Source organism: Arvicanthis niloticus, chromosome 2 (assembly GCF_011762505.2).
Source record: "Arvicanthis niloticus isolate mArvNil1 chromosome 2, mArvNil1.pat.X, whole genome shotgun sequence".
In the NCBI taxonomy this organism is placed as follows: Eukaryota; Metazoa; Chordata; class Mammalia; order Rodentia; family Muridae; genus Arvicanthis; species Arvicanthis niloticus.
In genome coordinates, this window is record NC_047659.1 from 41901248 (window position 1) to 41912763 (window position 11516).

The window sequence follows — 11516 nt, forward strand, 5'->3', positions numbered from 1 at the left end:
TTTTGGTGTCTTTAGATGAGAGAGAAACCTTTTCAGGTTCTGCTAAAAGGGTTAAATACATATCCTCAGATATCAGCTCGAGTCTTTCAAGGTCCCAACCACATAGACCACTAGTAACTCCCAGGCAGTCAATAAAGATCTACACCTCCGACATCCCTCATCCTAGACATACTGGACAATTTCTATCTTTAGGTAAAATTTCCTTTTTTTTTTTTTTTTTTTTTTTTTGAAATCTTTCACAACTAACAATGTGCAGGGCTCAGTTCTGCACTGGTCCATTCTCGGGGCTACCAGATAACTGCAAACTCATTTGTAAATCAGGCTTGAGTTTTCTTTCTCTACCATCTGGACTAAGAAAATCCCCCTAAGAACTCATAGACACAGGCTGAAGGAGACAATGTGCTGTGGTTTGCAAAGTGTCACCTGGGGAACCGTGTTAAAGGCTGGCCTGCCCTTGCCCCGTTCAGAGGAGGGAGAATGTTGGTGAAGCGAAGCCGAATGTGAGTGCCACTCCGTCTGCTACTTGACCACGGTAAGTTGCTACTTTGGTATTTTCGGTTTCTAGGAACTGGTGCTCAAATCTGAGCACTTCCTTCTCTCCCAGGGCTACTCTCTAGTAAATGGCTGTCAGTCCAGCTGAGGAACTGTGAACTGGCTCTGTGAACTGGCTTAGGGTTGGGAAAACGGCACAAACTATCATTCTCAGTTCTGACAACTAAAAGTTGCCCATCTGTTTCATTCATTCCTGTCCCACTAGGAATCTGCCAGAAACATCTCAGGCACCAGAAAAGACATGGAAGACAATGCTTTCTGATGCCTCTCCACCCTCCCTGCCTTCCATGAGGAAGGATGTATCTACTTGGCCTTTTGGTGAGTAATGGTTGCCATCACCTCTTTGCTTCTACTGCCTACTGGATCCCATTAACACCACTGAGCTTGGGAAGCTCATCCTGGCGACTGCTCCTTCACAGGTGAGAGGGCACTGCCCTTGGGTGTGTTTCACAACACCTGGGGAAGGAATATTGATCGAGCCTATGGAATGTAGCCGCAGGGTGAGTGTCCAAGATGCACTTAGCAAGCAGAATCAGCTGTTCCACTTATGGGCTTGGGGGTACAAAACTCCTAAGTAGAAGGCCATTTCTGTCCATTCACTCTTCCTTTGAAGGCCAGAGAGTGTTAAAGGACAGGGATGTGGAGATCTTACTAATTAGTAAGCTCTGTTTCTCCACCGTGCTCGGCCGTGCTCAGCTGTGCTCAGCCGTGCTCATCTTCCTACCAGCTTACTTTCCACTCTTCCCTAGATCTCGTGCTGTCCTCTCAGTGGCGACCAGCATGTAGACATGACAGCAACTTCTCCATGAAGAGTCCGTTAGTCCCTTCCCTCCCACCTTCCTTTCTTTTGATTTGAAGACCCTAGGGTCTCTAGTTTGACTATTCAATGCCAGAAAGAAAAAAAAAAAAAAAAAAAAAAAAAAAAAAAAAAGACAAAGCATAAAGTGAATAATCGTGTCTGTGTTCGTACTAAACTGTTTGGTTTGTTTGTTTTCGGGGCTGGGGGTTATTTTTTGTTTTGTTTTGTACAAAACCAGGCTGTGCACCAAATCTGGCCCCGGGGCTGTACTTTGCTAACTCTCCATCTAAACATCCTGAAGGATTTGAATTTCTACCTAGTAAGTTTCCCCATTAATCCTTCCCTAGTTAGTCAACCTCGCTGTAACGTAATCAAATTCAATACTTCAAATCATTTACAGCATTTTTGAGATCAGGGGGCAAATGTGCTGAATATGAAATATAAAATAGATTTATTTGACTGCTCCAGTCATCTTTGGTATTTCTACACCTCTTTCTCTCGGTGGCTAGGCAACCAACAGCTTCTTTTATTACAAGCTTACATTGGACATAAACCAGTGTCAGCATAAAATTTAACTGTTACTTTAACAGCTGACCTCAGATAGGGTCATTTTCCCTAAGGCCAGGAGCAGTCAGTTGTCACAGACTGAAGCTGTGTGTCCTTGTCCTGAATGCCAAGTTCCAAACAGAGTAGGGATGAGTCTGTAATCCTGTGGTATTTAGACTTAACTCCTTAAACAATGGGTAAGGTCTTAGGGGGTTATAAGCAATATGATAACTAAAACTGAAAGTTTAAAATGATTACCCTTTAAAGTTGTACTAGAGGCTGGAGAGATGGCTCAGTGGTTAAGAGCACTGACTGCTCTCCCAAAGGTCCTGAGTTCAATTCTCAGCAACCACATGGTGGCTCACAACCATCTGAAATGGGGTCTGATGCCCTCTTCTGGTGTATGTGAAGACAGCTACAGTATACTAATATAAATAAAATAAATCTTTTTAAAAAAACAAACAAGTTGTACTGGACATAAATTATTTTTGGAGAAAGGGAAGGTCAGATGGGAGAGTAGAGGCTATTATGGGAGAATTAAAAATAATCTGAGCAAGAGATGAATAAAAGAAAAGAGACTTAAGAATCAGCTGTACTCGGCAAATCAGTTGTTAGGGAGGCCGTGCAATTCAATCTGAGTTGAAGATGACTCTCTGCTTGGTGGAAGGAACTTGCTAGTGAACTCTCTGCTCTAGAAGGAAAATTTTGTGAGACAGCAAAAATGGAAAAAAAAAAAAGTATTGCGTGCTATTTTTGAAAATGATGACTATCACGAAAGAGTAATGTGAAATCAACCATGAAGATAACATGCAAAGGTGATAATGCTTTTCATAATGCAGGATCTAGAGTTTCTTAACCCCACAGACCATTGCTGAGGAAGACACATTACACAAAACAATAGAGGGAATAAATAAGAAGAGTCACAGTATCTGAAAACTAGCAACTCAGAGACGCCCTCAAAGGGAAATCACAGACAGAAGACCTAGAAGAGGCCCATACAGCAATGGTTGAAGCAGAACAAGAAGACAGAGAGAAGGGACCAATAATCTGATGGTCAGACTGTAAAACTGAGGAGATCTTGGAATACAAAGTTGGGCCCCAACTAAAATATGGATAAGTTGGGCAAGTCATTCTTCTTAAACTGTTTAAGTACTAACCTTATAGTTTAAAGCAATCTCTAAGCTAGTCACAGGACATATGCTGGCAGTCTCAACTACTTGGAGGATGAAAGATAAAGATTAGTTATGTAAGAAGCATTTGAGGCTAACCTGGTCTCAGGTATATACAGCAAGAAGACTCTATCTATATCAAATAAAAGAAAAACTACATTAAAGACTAATCCTTAGCTGAGTGTGATGACAGATAGTTGCAGTCAAAACACCCAGAAGTTTGAGGAAAGAGACTCTTGCAAACATCCTGGACTACACATTGAGTTCTAGGTCACCCTTATATATTAGAATGTGTCTCAAATACCAAACAAAACTTCAATGGGCTTGTTTCCATGTGTAGTGAATATCTATATAATCCTAACAAATAAATATTACAGTGCAAACAAAGAATGAGGCTTCTGTGCTGAGGAAGGAATAGCAGGAACATTTGTAACTGAAAGAGATAAATATTTATCTGCCATAATGAGAAGTCAGCAGGCAATGACAAATCCCAGAGAGAAAGAGTATACTCGAAGCATATTATTCCAAAGGTGAATACTGTTAGAGGCGCCTGAGGAGAGGGTGGCCGAGTAACTGGAGCCTTGTTACAGTTTCGACTCATTTAGTAGTCCCATTTAATTTTATTTACACATAGGTGGAGAAATCACACTTTCATGGTTCTGTGTCTTCTGAGATTTCAAGAACCTTCTAGATTGACGTAAATGAACTAACCTCTGTTTTCTCTTAAAAAAAAAAGGAGAAAAACAGTATATATGTCACAGATAGCTGTGAAATTTAAGGTTACATGCAAATTGATAAACATGGTTTAACACGTGGGGTAGATATTAAAGTTGGCTACCCTCTTCCTGGAGGTAATTCATTTTAAAGGTTGATATATACCTGAGTACCAAGAAGGTCTTTATTTCTTTAGGCTAAAGTTTAATGCAAGGAGGAGTGGGGGAAGTGCTTAGGAATTCCCCTTATTGGTTAGAGGTGAAAACAAAGGAGTTCAGATTGGAACCTGAAGGCTGAGAATTAGCTGACAGACCCAGAGACAGGGAGGTGCTTATTACAGGCATGAAGAGAGAATGACACTTGGCAATGACCTAGAGGCAAGAAGAACCTGGCAGTAAAAGCGGTTGCCAGAGCTCAGGCAGGAGGGGGTGGGGGTGGGGTGGCAGCAGCTGAGTCAGGCCCAGACCTCAGGCCACATTAAAGAGTTGGTCTTACCCTAAGGGCGTGGAAGGGCTTTGAGAAGGGATCACTGTGGCCAAGTATTTTGAAAAGTCTCATTCTGGATGCAGTGTGAAGAACAAACCAGGAAGAGATCAGAAACAGTTCAGAAAAGACTGGTTATCACAAAAGTCCAGGGGAGAGATGATGGTCTTACTGAGCCTGGAGAAAAACCAGGCACATTTGGGAAGCATCTATGTAAGAGATAAAATACACAGGGTTTGGTCAGGGACTAGTAAGAAATGTTAAAGGAGAATAGCTAATATCAAGAACTCTGTTTCTTTCTTTTCTGTCCGCGCCCTCCACCTTTGGTTTAGCCTAACTACACTATACTTGAGTAAGACCTGCCCTCTCAGTCTTCCTCACCAGAAGCATGTTCTCAGTTGAGGAGTAGTTACAAACAAAAGCTGCGTGGTCAATCCACCACAAAGTTAACCTTTCATTTCTGAAAACCGAATCTGACAAGAACACAACAGTCCCACAGTAACAGAACCCAAAGGAAAGGGATGGACATACTAGCAGTCGAAGTTGAAGGTAAACAGTCAAGTTCCATCAAAGGCTCCCCCAGAACATTGCCATTTCCGAATGCTTTCCCCTCCTCTGTGACATTCTTTTTCTTTTAACTGGTGCTGGGGATCAAACCCAGGGCCCCCACAGCAAGAGGCAAGTGGTCCTGTCACTAAGCCACCCTCCCAGCTGGCATCACTTGGCTCTTTCCCCCACCAAACTCAGCTTGCAGAAAGCAGTTCCGGTTTACAGAGTTTGTTGTTCTCCAATCATCGCCTTGGGGATTCAGCGGAGGATGGATTAGAGGATGACAAGAGCTCATAAGGAGTCAGATAGGAAGTGAGGATGGTATCCTAGATAAGACCTGTTAACAGTCTGAAAAAGGGGAGAGAGGGAGGGGACTTTGTAGTGGTGGGGACACAGTACAACGTTAAGCAGACCGTGTGGACAAGTGAGCTGATTATTGCTGTGTTAGTCTCTTTGACGAGGCCATAATAGAGTACTCTGCTCTGGCTGATTTGTAGACAAAAATGAAGTGTCCATACTCTAGAGACTGGGAAGATTAAGGCTGAGATGCTGACAGATCTAATGTGCAGAGCAGGCCCCTTCCCATAATGGACACACTGGTATGTACACACCACATAGCAGAATTACAAAAGGCTACCAACTCTCCAACTGTCCTACCCCAATGAAGGCAGAGAGCCCTCATGACCCAATCACTAGAGGTTTTTTTTGTTTTGTTTTGTTTTTTGAGATACTCTAAACTATGCAGCCTTTGCTATTCTATAGTGTGCTATGTAAGCCAGCCGTGTCCTTAAACTCACAGAGTCCAGCAAGTCTCTGCTCCCCGATGTTCAGACTAAATGTGTTTGCCTCGGGTTCTCATTTCTTAACACCAACACACATGGAATTAGATTTCTATATATGTGTTTTGGAGGAACAGAAATATTTAGATGGTAACTATTGTAGAAGCTGATGAATCAGGGTTAAAAAAAAATAACCTATGCATTTGTGGCCTGATACCCAGATAGTACTTGAGCCAAAGGTTTTTTTAACATTAGGATAATGGCATGATTGATGTACCTAATCCATTGGGGCCTAGGGCAGTGCTATGAAATAAAAATCAGCACTTTTTCTGTGTCAGGATACATTTTTCCAGTAGTATATAGATGGCAGTTTCCTGACAGTTCAGGTTGACTCCAAGTGAACTCAAGTTTTGCTAACAAATGAGTCACACACAATTTTTGTGGGTAAGACATGGTAAAATTTCTAACATCTATAAATAGACTACAGGAAGTGAAACTTTTTCGTTTTTGATTGTGCTATGATGAAGGTCCTGGTTTATACACATATAATCTCCAGTTATTATGATGAGTAAAAGACACCCAACAGGCAATCATATAGATAAGCAAATTAGTTTTCATGGTTTGAAATTCAAGCAAGTAGAGAAAAAAGATTACAGAATTATGATTTCAATTCAGAGAGTGATGAAGGAAGGTTTTGTCTAGTTGTCAGTAGCCACTAGTGACCTAGAATTCTACTTCTCACTTGCTTCTCTTTTACCATAAATTAATGTACTTTGGTCTCCTGCCATTGTTGGAACTGATTTAACCTCAATGCTGTCACTGACACTACATTACTTATGTTTAAATTACTCAGATTATAGAATACTGATAACCCTGTATTAACTAGATGTGCATCTGAATAGGTAACAGAAAATCCTCCTTCTTGATCAGGTTATAGACTAATAAATGATCTGTTTATTCCAAATATATTACTATACTTTATGGACCAGAGAACTGAATGTATCTTAATGTTTTTTGTGTTATCCATTTCCGAATTATAAAATACAGTAATGTTTTCTGAAAGAGAAAATTTCCTTCCACCAAGAATGTGAAAATGGGTTAAAGTTAAAAGTGTCTTTGAAAATGTTAATTATCCCCAATCAGACAATCCAAGACTGTATCACTACAAATCACATAGGGATCTAATGGAGTGGGGTGAGCATTAAATGTGACATCTCAGCTATGTAGCTTTGGGCAGCCTGGAACTCACTATGCAGACTAGATCAGCCTCAAACACATCTGCCTCTGCCTCACACATGCTTGGGATAAAGGTACATGCCAATACCCTCAGTCTTAATCTAATTCATTGATTTATTTCAATATATTTGTATACATTTATATGTACAGATGGCTTGCCTGCATGTATGTGTGCACCTTATGTGTATAGGCCCAAAGAGGCCAGAAGAGAACGCCCATGCAATTGGTGTAAGATTGTTGTGAGCAACCATATGGGTACTAGGAACTGAAAGTTTTCTGGAAGAGCAGCCTATGCTCTTATCTGTCAAGCAATAAATCAGCACTTTAATCTAAATTCTGAATCTAGTATTTTATGGAGGAGAGGAAATAATTCCTATAATTCATCTCTTACATCTGTTTCATAACATAAAACATTTTCATAAAAGTTAAAACATTAACAGAATATATATATTTACAGAATGTATTTATATAAGTATAGATCAGAATACACACACACACACACACACACACAATTGGACTATGCTTTCCCAAAAGTAAGTATTTTTTCATAATTTCCAACAGAACTATAACTCAGCCATAAACTTCAAATAAAATTAGCACTGGTTGTGAGTGTGTGTGTGAGTGTGTGTGTGTGTGTGTGTGTGTGTGACAGAATTACTTTTCTGCCTCAAACTTTGACTTGATTGTTACCATCAACATACCCTCACAAAAACATTTCTCATTTTTTCCCTGTCCATAAATATACTACACCACAAGAACCCACTTAAAGTATAATAATATAGAATGAGATTCTGTGTAGCCCTGATGTATTAATCTGGTGTCAATATCCTAGAGTTGCCATCTAATGCTTAAGTAGGAGTGCAATATGATTTTATAAAATTTTTATTTGTGTGTGTGACAGTAAGCTTTTAGAACAATGAGCCTTGAAACCATGTGTATTCACAAGAGAGTACCATTTTAGCATTACAGGTACCAGCCATTAGCGGACATGAAATCAATCTAGCATATTAAGGCAAATAAAAAAAAGAAAGAGCATCCATATTCTAAGGTTAGATATTGTTTTCTGAAAATCATATATATATATATATACACACACACACATATATACATGTATATATATATATATGAATACACCCTTGCCAACAATATTGTTTTGTGAAACTCATTTCATTTATACATATACATGGTCACCAGCATGTATTGTGTTGAAACAGAATTATTTCAAATTAGAGGAATGTGGTTTTTTTTTTTTTTATTTTTTATTTTTTTATGTTTTTACAGCACTGGTATTAAGGAAGTGTGCTTGAAACCAAATGTCTAGATTATTTCAAGTGGATGGAAGACATTGAGTCTATGCCTTATAAAATATGGTTTAAGCCAATATAATAAAAGATCAGAACTGACTAATGTCATCCAAACTGGCTAAAAAAAAAAAAAAAAAAAAAAAAAAACAAACAAAAAAAAACTGTGTCTCGGAAATACCAAAAAGGGATTAAAAATCTCAGTTCATATGGCACCAACAATATACACATGAAATTCTCAGCCAGGGGAAAGCATGATGTCCAGAGTCTCCGCAGAGCAAGGTGGAAATCGGAGGAAAGCAGTGCTGGGTGCAGAACAATTGACTATCCTATAATTACAAAGCCCTTACAAACTACATGAAAGAAAAGAAGATAAGCATCGTGTGATAAGTGGGAAGGAGAGTGGTGAAATACAATGATCTGGGAGCCCTCGGTCAAGCCACCGGAATAATGCTATCTCTAGCACCTGCAGGGTACACTACAGTTAGAACACCTTTCTGGGCTTCAGCTATTCAGTTGGGATGGATTGACTGGATGGCCAAGGCAGGAAGGGGAGTCCAAGAATATTAGCACCAGGAGATACTGTAATGTTCTTAAGGCTTCGTTATCTTAATGTAGAAAACCGGGTCTGCCCCCAATCCTTTACAGATAGAAACCAATGTTCCTTTGCTACCACAACTAGCAGGAACATGTTACTTCCCCCCTCCCCCAATGGTTAGAGTCAAGATGGTCTGATAATACCTGCCCAATAGCCAGTGAACACAAATAGTCAAAATTTAGGGGGTAATACCTACTCGGTGTTCAAATAGCACATCAGTTTCTCAATATGAAGACATGACTAAGATGGTAGGTGTGGCTTTTGAAAACCCTTGGTTGGATGAACAATTATGTGCTGTTAATAGTGTGTGTGCCTGGGCGGTGGTGGCGCATGCCTTTAATCCCAGCATTTGGGAGGCAGAGGCAGTCGGATTTCTGAGTTCAAGGCCAGCCTGGTCTACAGAGTGAGTTCCAGGACAGCCAGACAGCCAAGGCTACACAGAGAAACCCTGTCTCGAAAAACCAAAAAAAAAAAAAAAAAAAAAAAAAAGTGTGTGTGTGGGAGAAAAGGTTCTTTCTTCCTTTTAAAAAATTTTTAATTATACCTCATTACAAAACCATGTACTGGCTAAAGCATTTTAAAATTTAAATATATATATTTAAATTACATATTTAAATATATACATAAAGCATGTACAATTTAAATATATATTAAAAACTTAGTAAAGGCAGAACTAAACACACCTAGGGAGTGGAATTTATTATTAAAATTTTCTATGACAAACTGTTGGTTAAAACAGTGTATAAGAAAGTGCTTAGTACGAAAACACTGCCCAGAATGTTTCAACTAACATATGTTAGACTTCAGTTAATGTTAAAGGTTAAAAAAGAAATAATTACAGGGTGTGGTTTTGAACTCCTATGTCTAAGTAACAAACTCAAAGTTAGATGATAAAAGTAGGATTTCTCCCAACCAGAAATTCTCAAATTCAAATGTAAGTTTCTGAATTTTTAGAAAAGTACTTGAGTTCAGATGTTCCTTATGTAGTGTAACTTCAAAAGCAAGTCATAAGTTAGCAACATTTTCTTAAAAAAAAATATCGGGGATGGAGGAGAATAACTTGATGGAGTTCCCAAAACCAAAGGAATTAAGTCTAAGTCTATGGTAAGAGTAGTTCAACCTTAATTCTTAGGCTTTCGAAAATCCTAATTAGGTAGACAGGAATTTGGGTTGGCACTCCCAGGGTTCAGACGTGGCAGGATGCTGAAACAAAGTTTTTTTTTTTTTTTTTTTTTTTTTTTTGAACCTTTGAGTCATATGCCACAGGCACACCAGATCCGAGATACATTACATTGGTCCTTAAGTCAACAGGTCCTCTAAGAGGAGGGTGTGCAGCTGGTGAACGAACCACAGTTCCATTTCCTCCTGCCACAAAGACCTGGACTCTGCCACCTTCAACCGGAAAGTGGGCGCAGCTCTGGCTCCGGGGAGGGCACCCCCGGAAAAGTGCAGTGCGCGGGATGCCTGTGTCCCGACCACCGAGCGCCTTCCAAACCAGTCGGCAAGCTTCGCGAAGGCTCTGGCTGCCGCCGTTTTCCAGTCTAGAACTGTCTGGGCTTGGCGGGGAAAGTTGCCCGGTACAGCCACAGCCCTCCCCGTCGCGGGTTTGGCCCACTTGGTACCCGGGAGTGGGGAGGCAACCTGCTAGCCCAAGTTGGCGAGCCTTGCGCTGCGTCTCCGTCGGAGACCCGCCCTCCCGAGGACTATAAGGGGGACTAGGGGCACTTTCTGTCCCGGTGAGGTTCTGGGGCTACCGAGAGGCACCGGCGACAGAAGTGATCGCTGTCCCCGCCGGCCTCTCCCGAGGGGTTGGGGGGCGGGGGGGGGTGGAGCAACTGAAACCCGCTCTCGAGACCGCGTCCAACCGGCCGCGGGTAGCTCCGGGGCAGTCCCGCACGCTGTCCCCCGTTGGGACCGCGGGAGCCCGCTCGGCAGGACGCCGGCTTACCTGGCAGGTGGGCAGGGCAGGCGGCGGGAAGCGGCGGCCGGCCGGGGCTCTGCCCGCGGAGGGGGGGGGACCCAGAGCCAAGTGCAGGTGGCGGCGCCGGCGACTCGGGTGGCTGTGGCTCCAGCGGCCGCTCGGCTCAACTCCTCCTCCGCCGCCGCTTCCTGCCTTCCCGCCGGGCCTCCCGCGTTGCCAAGCGAGGCCGCGCCGAGGCTCCTCTTCCTCTGCGAGTCTCCCAGGTGAGCTCCCGCCGGCGACGTCGGCAGGGGCGAGGCCGGATCCCGCGCCTGCGCGCCAGCCCCGCGCCCCGCCCCGGTCCTACCTGAGCGCTCCAGGTGAGCCGCCGGCCGAGCGGGCGCGCGCCGAGCAAACTCCTCCGCAGCCCGCGCGCCGTGCGCCAGCCTCCGCAGTGCCGAGCCTGCGCTGCCCCGCGCCGCGGCCACCTGGTACCCAGAGCCCACAGGCGGGGACCCTGCGAAATCTGAGCCGTACTTCCCCCTACCCCCAACCACACGCGGCTCCCCTTCCTCTCTGAGGGCTCCAAAGCCAGGGATGCAGCGTCCCCCTCACCCCCTCGGGGGGACCCCTGTGAGACCGTGCGGCTTTCCTCCCGGGGCTCAACAGCTTTGTCACCAGTTAGGTCGGTGAGCTTCCTTCCCCTGTAGCCTTGATTTCATCACTCCTCTCACTTGAGCGCAGCTAGTGGTTTCCGTTTCTGGCCGCGGGCGCTAGGGTAGGGAAGCCTCACGTCCCAAGGAGGCGCCTCCCTTTTTCAAAGTAGAGCTTCTTCTGGTATTTGGTCAAGCTTCGTTGATTTGAGGTCCACCGCTACCCCTTCCTGAGTT

General features: G+C 43.1%; 1 protein-coding gene across 1 annotated transcript in view; it reads right to left on the bottom strand.

The window, feature by feature from the left end:
* Nucleotides 1-11016, bottom strand: part of Galnt3 (polypeptide N-acetylgalactosaminyltransferase 3) — a 37420-nt gene extending 26404 nt beyond the window's left edge. The window contains exon 1 of the mRNA XM_034494530.2: nucleotides 10675-11016. The gene's annotated coding sequence lies outside the window, so the exon portion shown is untranslated. The remainder of the gene's footprint in view (nucleotides 1-10674) is intronic.
* Nucleotides 11017-11516: the final 500 nt, after the last annotated feature.